The following is an 11,504-nucleotide window of genomic DNA, read 5'->3' as shown; positions in this document are numbered from 1 at the left end:
CCCGGCCGGGCAGCGCTGCGAGCGGGCAGCGCAGGGCCTGGGAGCCCCCGGTGGCGCTCGGTGCGGCCGCGGCGCTGAGGGCCCGCCGGCGGGCGCGGCCGGCACAGCCGCGGAGGGTGCATTGATCCGCTCCGCTCTCGCCCTTAGACGAGCGCTGCTCGCCGCTCCCGGGGCGCATCGGAGCGCGACGCGCCCCCGCCTCCGGGCAGCGGGGAGCGAAGGCGCCGCAGGGCGGGGTGCGGGAGCGGAGGGAGGTGCCTCGGCCCCTCCCTGCTGCCGAGCAGCGGCGGCGGCCCCGCTTCCCCCACGGGACTGCGCGGGGGACCCGGTCCCGCCCCGGGGGCGGTCGGGGGCGGCCGGCCCGTCCCCTTTAAGCGGCGCGGCGGAGGGTCCCGCCCGCTCATTTCCGAGCGCGCAGGAAGTGCAGGCGGGCTCCGCGCCGGCCCGCGCGGTGAGTACGGCGGCACCGCGCCCCTCCGCCCTCCGGCCGGCCCGCTCCTCCCCGGCCCCGCGCCCCTCGCCTGCCCGCCGCCCCTCGCCGCTGCCGGCAGAAGGTGCCGCGCAGCGCCCCGGAGCCCTGCCGGCCGCGGGCAGCTGCACGGCGGCGGGCCCGGCCCCGTGTCCCGGCCCGGAGCGGGCTGCGGCCGGCCCGCACCGACCGCCCCGGGCAGCCGCGGGTCTGCGCAGCCGGGGCTGCCCCGACCGCCCTGGCGCGGCGGCCTGGACGCCGGGTCGGTGGTACCGTAGCGCTGTCTCAACAATAAAACGAATCTGTCCCTCACGGCTGCGTTTCCATTGTGTTGGCTGGCCGTGGGCGTGCTGGGAGCGCGTTTGTGCAGCTGCAGGCAGCGGGATGCAGCAGGCGGCCCCCCGGCACAGCGCAGCGCTGGAGCGGGCACGGGGCAGCGCCCGGCCGGGCTGTGCCGGGGCTGTGCCGGGCTGTGGGGCGGCCTTCGGGCTCGCTGCGGCCGCGAGAAACCCCCGTTCCTTCCAGCAACCCCCCAACATTGGGGAAATTATGATGAGGGTGCTTAATTATCCCCGGTGGAATGTTGAGCGTTGTTTCAACTGTGTTTTACATCTCCGGGTTGTCAGACGTTCTTGCTCCGTAAATTCTGTGCTCTTGCAAACTGTGAGAGTTTGGTATTGAGCATAAAAATAAATTGTGTAATTGTCACCAGGCAATTAATTCAGAAATGCTAAAGCACTAACGGGGGATGTTGCAATTTGCAAGACCATTTTTAAACCTAAGTATGTAGAAATTTAAATTTGGTAGTACATGTTTTCAGTGGAGTGTAATCAGTGTTTACTTTGTTCTGTGGTTTTGCTGTTTGTTTGTGCTTTCCTTCTCTTCAAGTCCCTCTGTCAGGTGGAAATTGAGATGCTGATCTCTTCTGCTAAACTTGTAGATGATGGATAAGGACTGACTGTATTGTTTTTGCACCGGTAACTTAACTGCAGAAAAGAGAGGTTGTTTCAACACTGAGTCAGTATCTCTCAGTTTAAGGTCATACAGTAAAAATAGCTTTTTTTTCCCCCCTTCTTCTTGGAGGCTGTAATGCTAGGCCTCGTAGGACAGTTTCTTCTTTTCCAGCATGCACTAGCTGCAAGTTCCTACCTTGCTTTAGTGTGTTTGAGGGAAACTTCTGGCTTCCCTTTATTTATTGGCTAGAAAGAGAGTCTCCGAGGAGCACCAAAGGCAGCAGCTTGGGAATATTCCCAGTAGCTGTCAGTGGAGGTAGATGTGTTTTGCAGAGGGGTGTTAGCTAGGAGCCTCAGTTACACCCTGAGGCTTTTGTGGGAGACTCTCCCAGTGAGTCCTTATCAGAAATATCAGGCTCCTGCACTGAGCATTGCCACAGCACCACTGTCCTGAACCATCAGCAGCTGAACATGGGAGGAGAAGTGGCTGTTGAAGTACATGACTGTACTGCTCAAACAGACGTTCTTTAGCTTGTCTGTTGCTGGAGAAAACTTGTGAGAACTTCAGTGTGATTAAGATTAGTTGATGTTGAATAGTTCTTTTCCTTCTTGATCCCATGACTTTGTTTTAGCGTTTTTCTCAGGCTTAAGGAAGGAAGGAATAAAGGAGAAAAAGAAACCCCCAAAGCTGTTGGTACAGCTGCTGCATTGTGGTAGAAGTTGCACCAAATTACTCTTGAATGTAAATTCTTTGCTTTTATGATCCAGCCCCAGGATATGGGTCTTCCCAAGTCAGTGAGAAACATCATCTGAGGGCATGGTTAAATAGTAAGTAGCTGTGGTCTCTTACCAAGAAAACCCACAAGCATATTTGGCACAAGGATTTCAACCCCTGCATCACAGTCTGCTACTTCATGCTTGCCAGAAGTGTTCTGTGCACCTCTTTATAAAAAGAGTCCATCAGAATCACCTGAACTTTAAAAAGAGATAAAACTAAAACTCCCAGGAGGGCGGGTATGAGAAATATGAGGTCAGTTTTTTCACTGCAGAAAACAAATTGCACAATGTTTTTCTTGTCTCTGATGCAGCCTGTCATTATGAAGCAAGCTTCATGACTTGCAGTATTTTCTCCTTAAATAATGCGGAAACAGGATCACAGAGGTGGGGTGAAAGTCAGGCTTTGGATAAGTGCTAGAGCTGATGATGTCCTTGGCTTTTTGTTAGCTCATCTGCCCTCTAAAAGATCAGCCCTTCAGAATAAAAGTGTGGGAAAAGGCCATAATAATTTTACTTCTGGAAAAGTAATGTAGAAAATAGGCAGGGGTTTTAAGAGTGCAGGACTTTGTTTAAAAAAAAATCATTCTCAAAGGGCACATTGGGAAGAAAATATTTTCAGGAGCTTGTTTTTAGAAAAAAAAGACCAAACCACAAATAACTGCTTTATCTATGTATCTAATTATGCTCTTTTAAGCTTAGTGCTGGAAGTGGGGAAATGGGACCAGAACTCACAAGGTGCTGATAAAAGAAATATAATGCTTTATGAAGGGAATGGGAATATAGTTTTATTTCTGAGTTGGAACCACAGCTTGTAAGAAGAAATTTGTGGAAGGGGACTTCTTACTGTCTGCCAGAACAGCTTCATTCTGAATGATGATTAGAAAAGCCCAGCACATCCATTAATATTATGGCTCATTAAAAACAAAATCTGGAAGTGTGCAATTACTTTAATATCTTTAATTTCTTTAATTTCTTTTCTATTAAGCTCTTACTTTTTTTTTTTTTTTTTTTTTTTTGAGGGCAGGAAAAATTCTGCAAGTTACAGCCCTCCAGTCATGAGTGTCTTGTGGTGCAAAAGTAGTTGAATAGGGTACTGTTTTAGACCCTGGTTTAGAGGCCCATTTTGGGTGCAGCTAGCTTCTGCTTTTATCCAGGCCTTTAAAAAAATTTATTGTAAGGCTGCAAGTATTTTGTGTGTACTTAAAAATGTAGACTGACAAGTTATTCAGCTTGGTGTTGTTTGGGTATCTAATACTTTATGGTGTGTGAAGTCTAAATTGGTGATTCTGATGGTCACTGATAACTGAGAAAATCTTTTAAGAAGAGTAACAAGGTAATGATTGCAAGCTGTGTGTAGTCACTAAAGACGGGAGATTGAAGGATAAAGGAAGATGGTTTTTTTCCCTTATCCTTGAAGGTGCTGCCTGTGCAAGCCTGGCACAGTGAAGTGCTTGTGAGAGGCTTGCAGTCTGTCTGCTGGCACTGGGCTGTCTGTGCTGCACCTCGGGGTTATGGTCAGGCTGGCAGAGGCCGCTTGCTCCTGATCATTTCTGAATGGGGTGTGGGGGAATAATATCTTGAAACAATCTCTGCTTTACCTTACTTGTTTTAAAGGCTCTTTCCATTCACTCACCAAAAGCAAGTTGATAAAACTGGCAAGTTACTTCCAGCTGTGAGTGCAAATGTGAGCTCTGGGAAGAGCATCAGAAGAGTTGGTGTTTCAGAGTGAAGTTCAGAGAATCTAAATCAGATGACATGAGGAATCTTGTGAGGAATCATGTTTGTACTGTTTAAGTCTATTTCCTGACAGTCATATCCAGCTGTAATAAAAAGTGGCAGTAGTGCTTTTTATTGGCCTGTTTACTGATTTGAGGCTGCCTGCAGTGTAGGTGCTTTCCAGCACGGTGCTCTTGGGTGTGGTTGCTTCCTGTGGCCCTTCCTGTGTTCCTGGGAAGGTTTTGGTCTGAGCCCATGTCCCTGCAGTGGAGGGTGCCCGTGTCTCCTTGGGGAGGTGCGTTTGAGGAGGGTGGTGGCAGCAGGGGCAGAGCTGCCTCTGTTTCGCTTCAGCCTTTCCCCCCTTTAATTCTTTCACTGGTGGAGTGGGTGGGTGGTGAAGGGCAGGTCTGTCTGGGTTTGTTCTTACCTTTCCTGCTCCCTGCACTAGCTGGTGGTGTTTCACTGCTGAAGCAGCTCCTGGCAGTGGATCCTACTCTTGTGGTACTGTGCTCTCTGGTAGGGATGTCACTTAGGGCAGCTGTCCAGAAAGCACAAATCAGCACCCAACAGCCACCATGTGCATCCTGCTGTCAAAAGTGAGGCTTCCCATCAGCTTCTCTGCCATGGCCAGAAGTGGCCTAAAATGTCCATCAGTGCATTGCATCAATAGATGGAGGGGTAAGAATGTTTGCCTGTGGCAGTCTGAGTGCAAGTACGCCCTTGGCAACCAAAGAAGAAGTGCAGGATGGAAGTGCTGTGGCTGTCTCAGCAATGTAGGGGTGGCTGGGCTGGTGCTGGTGGAGGGTTTGGTGGGCAGACTTTTGGCACTTGTTCTCCCAAAAACTAGGGAAAGTAATTTTACTCTTCTCTGGCATACTGGAGGGAATTTCAGTTCAAGGAAATCAATGTGCTAGTTGTAGAGCAAAAGTAAAATTCTCTCACGGCTAACAGATCCTCTGGAGATGGGTCCTACCTGCGTACTGGTAATGGCTGTGGCTGGCAGCAGTCGTCTCCTTTTGCTGAATGTAGCTCCAGGCAGGTTCTCAGGTGTTCAGAGTAAAAATAATACAATGCACAACAGGTAGGAGTTAAAAGTAGCTTAGAAATACAGTACTTGCAGTTATTGCATTTCCAAGTAAAATTACTGAACAGGTGAGGTTCTTTTATGCAGACACTTCTTGTATTTAACTCTGACGAATGAACATCAAGCACAAAATGAGGTTAGTATGTCTGCACTGTTAATTGTGCTTTTTGTCAGGACAATATATGAATGCTTTCATAGAAGACCAAAATTATAGGACACCTGAGTTCTCCAAAAAGTTGTGTATGAACCTGCAGCAGTTTAGTATTGACTAGCCCCAGGTAATTGTGTAAAGAAAAGGGCCCTAATGGTTTTTCCGATGGCAGTTGCCAGGGACATGGAAGGACAGTTTGTGGCTTTCAGGTGTGTAATTGCAGGAAGACATGAAAATTTAAAGCTGATGGCTGAGGTGCTGCTGTGCAGAGGTTCTGAGCTAATTCTGTGTGTGGCTGTTGTGTTTGTAGTGTGCTGTGTGTGACAGTCAGTTGCAGCCAGATCAGTAACCAGGCAGGTTTTCTGCTCCCCCAGTGCTGGTGTGTGGTGTTTGCATCCTCTCCGTATAAACTGCAGAGATAATACTTGGAGAGTTCTGGGTGGAGTTTGTGCTGCTGCTGCAGGGGCAGGTGCTGAGCAGCGATGCACAGGAAGCAATTGAAGCTGTTGGGAGCACAGCTGAATTAAAGCAGAGGAAATGATGTAAATGAACTTGTGTTTTGAAGCACACTGAAAACACCATGTGCTACTCTTGAGCACTGTTCGGAGTGAACCCACAGTCCTGAGGCTAAGTTATAAGTTTCTGTGAAATAAAGTCTGTCCTGCAAGAGTATTTTAGGTGACAGCTTTCAGATGGCTTGTGGTAGCACTTCTGCTGTCTCTTAAAGGCTTACCCAGGCAGTGGTGTCAGAAAGGATGGCACTTGACAGCACTGTTGATGCTGCTCACTGCCCCAGGGGCAGCAGATGCCTTGCACGGCTTGTGCTGTGGTAGAGTGAAAATTGAGACTGCTGAGTGATGGTAGTGTAGTCCATCTTCCATGTGCTCTGTGAGTTCCTGATGCACGTCTTCTGTCTGTGCAGAACTTCTGTCTTCTGAAGAAGAGACATACAATTTGTGAGGTAGCAGGATGAGTATTGGTTGCAGTCAGTGCTGGCTGCGCAGAGGCTGGCGTGGCAGGTTTCTTCCCAGCACAGTCAAACCATTGCTCCAGTAAGATGCCTCTGCAGGGCAAACTTTGCCCCAGTGCCCCCAGTGTTTGGCAAACTGGGATGTTAGCATCCAAAACACTGTATTAGATTCTGCTATGAAGTGCTGCTATGCATGTTTCTTTATGTTGGATTTTTTAAATTAGGTTTTGGACAGAATCCAGTGGTTTTGAATTATTTTGCATTTAACTCTTCAGAATTCCTCCTTAGTTTAAGGTCCTGAGCACGCGGAAATGATAGGGATTTAAATCAACTGTGTGAGGGGACAGGAAGGGAGGGGGGAAAAACCAACTCTCGACAAGTGTTCAAACAGTGTAGTAGAAGCTGTTGCCGGTAGAACCATGTGTTAAATATGGCACTTATGACAAGTGTCTGTGGTAACAACCTCTATGTCCCTGCTGTGAAGCAAAACAAGCAAAAAAAGTTAGAAAAAAAAAAGTAGTGAGATTTGAACACAGCGAAAGAAGAGTGCAAGGAGCCTGCAAAAACTTAGCAGAGGTTTGCAAAAACTCTTGGCTTCTCTCCCCTTCAGACCATGAGGATCTCTTCCTGAAGAAAAGGGGAGGAAAGGCAGTTCAAGTGGTCCAAAGACTGACTTCAGGGACTTGAAAAACAAAGCAAGAGAGGTGAAGCAGCATAGTGCCCAAGTGCTCAGTGTTTGAGGTTTCCAGTTGTTCATACTGGCAATACAAGGAAAATATCCAGATAGACAGTTCTGACAAGCTGCTGGCTTTTCTGCTTCCAGTGAAGCTTGGTATTGCTAGTCCTTTAAGAGTAAGTTAATGCTTAGGTGTAATGTCATACTGAAAAATTACAGATGACATTAGCTGTGCTTCTGGAATGCACCAGATGTTTCTCAATTGTTTGGCATCCAGCTTTCATGGCTGGTGACATATTCGTGGCTGATTTGTTGTGCTGAAAGCAGAACCTGAGCTATTACACTGAATTTTAGCCTTTCTAAAAACATTGGTAGTTTGTGTTTCTCCTTCCATTTTCAATTGAGGACTGAGGAATAGCAAAGTGAGCACAGTTTTCAAAACCACATGTGAATTTAAACTATCTGGTTCAGTTTTATTTAAGAGAAACTTGAGGGTGCTTGATTTTCAAAGCAGTATTTTCTCAGGATTTCTGGATCAAGTAGTATTTTAAGCTGGTTTTCCTTGTTTTAAAACTCTCAGGCCAGACTACCCCTTGGACAAAATGCACAGAAATGTCTTCCAATGGTCACTTCAGGATCTTCAAACATGCACTGAGGAGACATGTACAAATATTCCCTGGTCCAGGTAACCCTCAAAAAATTTGGCAATAAATCATTACTTCAGAGAATATTGCTGTGGTGCATAGTTGTCCAACAAAACGTTTTTATTAAATTTAAATCAATTTCCTATAAACATTTCTGGTTTTAAGATGGCTATTAATAGAAGTTTGAAAGTATTTTTAAGAAAGTCGGATGCACTTGAGAATTTAATTTCTTTTTGTTTCCACTTCGACTGCTATAGCTGCATCATAGTCTGGAATATTGCATCCTTGAAAACGGTATCACGCTTACCATAGGAAAAAAATCCAAAAAAAGGAAAAAGTTTAACTTCTCCACATTATTAAGTCTCTAACTTTTTTTAAAATGCTGGCCAATTTGCTGTGCAGCTGTTAGAAAGAACACTCTGGGTATGGGCTGTCCTTTTCCACCCCTTCATTTGATTACTTAAGAAAAAGAAAATCTCCGTGTGAGAGCCACCTGTGAGTGCCTCAAAGGATCTGTTTTGCTCTACAGCATTTTGAGATTTGCTTTGCAGTGTGAGGAAACTGCATGTATGACCTTTGTTCTTACCTCCCACAGTGTGAAGTCTTCACTGGCTCCATGTATGAACTTGAATGACAATTACCCTTTAAAAACAGCTCCAGAGTTTACATAGGTTGGCATTTATATTTTCACTATGCCTGGGTTACAGTAGCTATGTTATCTTGATCTCCATATATAGCTAAGTAGATAACAGAGATCTGAGAAAACAGAAGACAGCTTGATTCTGGGAATGCAGTTAGATGTAGAACTCAGGTGAAGCAATTGCAGGAAGACCACGTTATTTTCATCTCCTTGGTTTTGCCAGCTACCATTCCACAGTGGAAGACTGCAGCCATTCTCAATGATTAATTTTAATAAATAGAACACAGCATCAGTGAAAGTGTAGGTGTGCTGTGCAAATGCTGTGCACGTGAGTTGGTATCACCTTTTACTGCCCTGTTGCATTTGAGGGAGCAGGCTCATCTTGTGTGGGGGAAATATTTAGCTTTTTAAGTTGTTTAGACACTTAGGGTGCACAAAGAGTATTTCACCTTTCCTCATTCACTTTGATTCCAGGTGATGCTGTGTTTCTAAGTGTAACTGGTTTTGTGTCTTTCTGAAGCAGGCTGTTTTCTGTGCAGAAAAGCCCTACCTACAGCATTACCTTTTTGAAGACTGCTGGGAATCTTAAGTTTAATTTCTGCCTCTTGCTGCAGCTGCTGCTTTGTCCTACAGAAAGAGGTATAAACATCTCCCAGCACGTGGTCTAACAGAGACTGTTGTGCATCCTTGAAGATAAGCTGCAGTTGCTGTAAGTGGGATTTAGTTTTGCCTAAGCTGTCCTCCACAGACTTTTTCCATTGACAGGGTGTGCAGTGTTACACAGCTGGTGGGAGGCTCTGCCGCCTTTCAGTGCATGGCTGCTGGGTATGGCTGCTCAGGTGTTGTGCCCAGGAACCCAAATGCTGCTGTGTTATAATTTATGCAGCCCCTTGTGGGGACTGTGTCCTTAATAAGGGTTTAACAAAGCCTTATGGTAAGAACAAGCTGGGTTCTTGCCTAATGCTCATGTGAAAAACAGCATTACCTTCAAGGTGTTGGGAATACCAGGAGAAGAATCTTCCCTGATAACTGTGCTGAGCTCTTGTGCGTCTGTTCTTATTTCTAGGTTGAGCTCTAGCAACCAGCAAAGTAGGTGCAGTAAGTGTAGTCATATAAAACTGCTGTTCCTTTAATTTCCTGAGAATAAGGGGAAGAAGACGAGCTTCACCAAACTTGGAGTTTGTGGTTTTCTTGCCAAATTTAAAAAGAGGAATAGCACCAACAGCAGTGCAGAAACCCACAAGCTAAATAATGTAAGTGATAGGAAAAGTTGTGTCATACAGAAAAGCTACTGTCTTCTGAAAGCTGAAGATAGAAGAGCTTTTCGTGACAGCTGTTCAATAATAATTTTAAAACAAGCAAGCAAGCAAATGAAACTCCTTCAGCTGGTCCTACCTAGGACATCTTACCTAGTTTTTCTTGCCAAGCAGATGTGTCTCTTCATAAAAACAGTAAGGTGACTGAGAGCTTACTTTTGTTTCCTGAAATGGAATAATACTGACCAGTGTGTGGTTGAGGTGTAGCTGGTTGGGTTTCAGTTTTAATTCAGCATTTTCCAGACAACTGGACTTGCTTTGGATTCACTGAAGCCAAAGCAGGGCTTCTATTCATAAGCTCATTGCTTACTTTGGATTAGTTATAAAGTAAATAATGTGAATAATACTATTCTTTCATTTGTCCACTTAACCACGTAATGGGTTTAGTTTTGTTTAGGAACAACAAATGCCAGGACAAGAGATAACATGCTTGCTTCTGTCATTTATAGGAGATAAAACTGCTCCAGCAAAAGGTTGCTCTTTTTCCTTGTTATTTCACAGTAGGTCATGAAATAATTGCATTTAAATCTCTACACTACAGTTATTATTTCCTTCAAGCATGACAGTGTGACTGCTTTTTCCAGGCATTGTCATGGCAAAAATGCCACCATTTCTAGGTTGTTGGATATCACCTTCTGCTTGCTTTTTTGAGAACAGAGGCAATAAACCCCACAATATTTCCTATTCTGTCAGCTTGGCAAGCTGGTTTATGTTCTGCCCATGTGCACGGGGCCGGGAAGGGGTGTGTGGGGCATGAGCAGGATGGGTCCTTCCTGCAGCCCCCAAGGCTGTGTTGCTGTTGTAAAAACACATTCCTGGGAACTTGAAACTGAGACAGAAATTGCAAGAGAGAGTTTGGGCAAGCTGTAAAAAGCGTGACTTGCTTGATTGTTCTTGATCTCTGAGATGATTGAGTGCTGCTATTAAAATGAACCTCTACTCTTCTCTATGTTTCTATGTTTTACAAGTCAGTACAAAGTCTGTTGATTCACTTGCTTATCCTGAAAAGATGTAATTAATAAGCAGGATCTGGTCCTTGGAAAAGGCAGGTTTTTTATTGATTTTTATCTCTCCCTGGTGTTGAGAGTGAGTTGACCTATCACATGAAACAAGGAAGATAAGAAATCTGATATATCTTCCCTGTATACTGCAGCCTCTGATGTTGCAGAGGAAACTTGTGGAGGTTTGGTCTTAATTTTATTTTGGAGCACAGCGTTTCTGCTGACAAAATAACAATGTTGCTTTTTGTAGTAGAAACTATTTGCATGGAGAATATTATTTTTTGAGTAATAAATCCTGTGTTTGTTGCACTCTTCACTGAAGTAACTTTTTCCTATGGTTCCCATGCCTGAACTGCTTATTCTTGGTATACTGTGAGTTCTAGAATGGTCCTCTTGCCAAAGGCATGATTTTTTCCCTTCCCATTTAGAAATTAAAGAACTATCTGATGCTACCTATTGCAGATATGCTGAGCACTTTATGAACAGCCTGTGATGAATTTTAATGTGGACAGTTCACCACTGTTCATTTTTTTTCCCACGTCTTTTATTAAAAATGAAGTGAGATGCTCAGTGATTAGTGCACAGTCATCATTGTTCCCTGTTTCCCCCATGGGACTCTGGCTTTGGCAGAGGAAAGGAAACTGATGAAAATCAAGAGGTAGCTTGAAAAATTCCTTTTGGTGTCAACCAGGTAAGGTGAGCAACAAAACTGAGGCAAAGCTGAAGTTCAGTGCCGATCAGCTAAAGGGGGGTGTTGGAATTAATTGGAATAGTATGTCATGTTCTAAACTTTCAAGAAGTTGAAAATAAGCTTTGTTGTATATGCTTACCATTGTATATGCAACCATATGCTGGGCAATGGTTGCAATGTGTACAAGCAAAACTTTCAGATTGTTCAGAATTCAGTGTGAAACTGGTAAGGTCTAAAATACTTCGTGATTATTTTCACTTTCCTATTGGTTTTATTGAATGTGGGTTGTCTTTCCATAAATTGATAGTGCCTTTTAACTTTTCTCCCATCCAGCAGTGCATGTGTGTGTGTATGCTTGGGAGGCAGAGCCATAGCTGAAAGCATATCAGGTGGCAGAACTGTAATAAAAAGATGGG

At 45.2% G+C, this 11,504-nt stretch overlaps 1 protein-coding gene across 1 annotated transcript in view; it reads left to right on the top strand.

The window, feature by feature from the left end:
* The first annotated feature begins 249 nt into the window (after positions 1-249).
* The window catches only part of CSGALNACT2 (chondroitin sulfate N-acetylgalactosaminyltransferase 2), a 32,747-nt gene continuing 21,492 nt past the window's right edge, over positions 250-11,504 (top strand). The window contains exon 1 of the mRNA XM_074544731.1: positions 250-451. The gene's annotated coding sequence lies outside the window, so the exon portion shown is untranslated. The remainder of the gene's footprint in view (positions 452-11,504) is intronic.

This window comes from Zonotrichia albicollis, chromosome 7 (genome assembly GCF_047830755.1).
Source record: "Zonotrichia albicollis isolate bZonAlb1 chromosome 7, bZonAlb1.hap1, whole genome shotgun sequence".
NCBI classification, from domain to species: Eukaryota; Metazoa; Chordata; class Aves; order Passeriformes; family Passerellidae; genus Zonotrichia; species Zonotrichia albicollis.
This window is presented reverse-complemented; position numbering and strand designations above follow the sequence as displayed.